This window comes from Protomyctophum parallelum, assembly GCF_964188405.1.
Source record: "Protomyctophum parallelum genome assembly, chromosome: 2".
Taxonomy (NCBI): Eukaryota; Metazoa; Chordata; class Actinopteri; order Myctophiformes; family Myctophidae; genus Protomyctophum; species Protomyctophum parallelum.
In genome coordinates, this window is record NC_139699.1 from 31,417,176 (window position 1) to 31,418,479 (window position 1,304).

The window sequence follows — 1,304 nt, forward strand, 5'->3', positions numbered from 1 at the left end:
TGAACTGAGGAAGTTTTCCTTTGATCCATTTCCTTTTTCTAGCAGAATGGGATGTTGTTTGTAGTATTGCAATTTACACTCACATCCATTGTTGGTTGTTGAGGACAACTCTGAAATACAATACATTACTGATTAGCCAGTATAGTCACTTATGTCCAGGACTACTTTGTTGTCAATGGCAAATGTTTGGCTGTTTTTGCCAATGTTCACCCATTAAATACGATAGTATAATTTCTAAGTACTGTATGTGATGTAAGTCTATCCTTAACATTAGTCAATGAAAAATCACATTGAATTGAATATACCCTCTCCGGTAGACGTTTCCATAGTAACCGGGCATGTCTTTTAATAAAGTGCTAATCCACCTGCGGACCAGCTTCACACAGACAATATGGCCACTGACATTAGCATGTTTGTGTGTCTGTGTGTGTGTGTGTGTGTGTGTGTGTGTGTGTGCGTGTGCGTGATGTGCGTGTGCGAGCGCACGCATGCTTGCGTGTGCGTGTGTGTTCAAATCAGACCGTCCATGAATGCACAAAACACTTTACCAGTCCAAAGTGTACTGATCCATCTACAGTACGTGATACATTTTCAGAGGTTCTATGAGAGATAGTAGGCTAGCTACTCTGTCTATAGTCTTGCCTTGATAAACCTGCCATATGGATCTAGGGAGAAATGGCACAGCAGTAGCCCAAATAAAAATGTAAAATGTACATCTGTCTCATAAGAACATGAAATGAAGAACTAGACTTCCAAAAGAGGAAGAGGAACAGATTTCATGGCAAAGTGCACAATTTCCTGCAAGGCAAAGTGCATTAGTAGGCTACCATCAACATTATGCCCAAAAATAATAGGATTAGGCCTACGTATCCCATATTCTGGGGGTACATTAGCTGGAAGTAGACAAGCTACAAGGACAAGGTCACAATGCGTTACACATTCGCATACAAAGAGATTTGGTGTAGTATAATATGGGGGAAAAGAGCGGACCAAGTTCAGAGCCGACCCAGAGTATTAGTTTATTAATTAATAAAGTGTGTATAAAGTGTGTGCTAATGCTGCTAATGTGAAAGAGAAGACATTTTGTGCTACAGAAGCACAAGCTGTAACATGGGGGGATTTGGGTGGCGGTTACATTACCATTAGAATGGTTTGCAAAGCCAATGGAGTTTGATTCATGTCCTTTTTCATATGCATATTGACACACAATCATTCAATACGCATGCTTGTTTTATGCACCACGCACACGCACACGCACACAGTCAGACTCTGTTACCACAGATCTATCCAACAGATGGCTGACA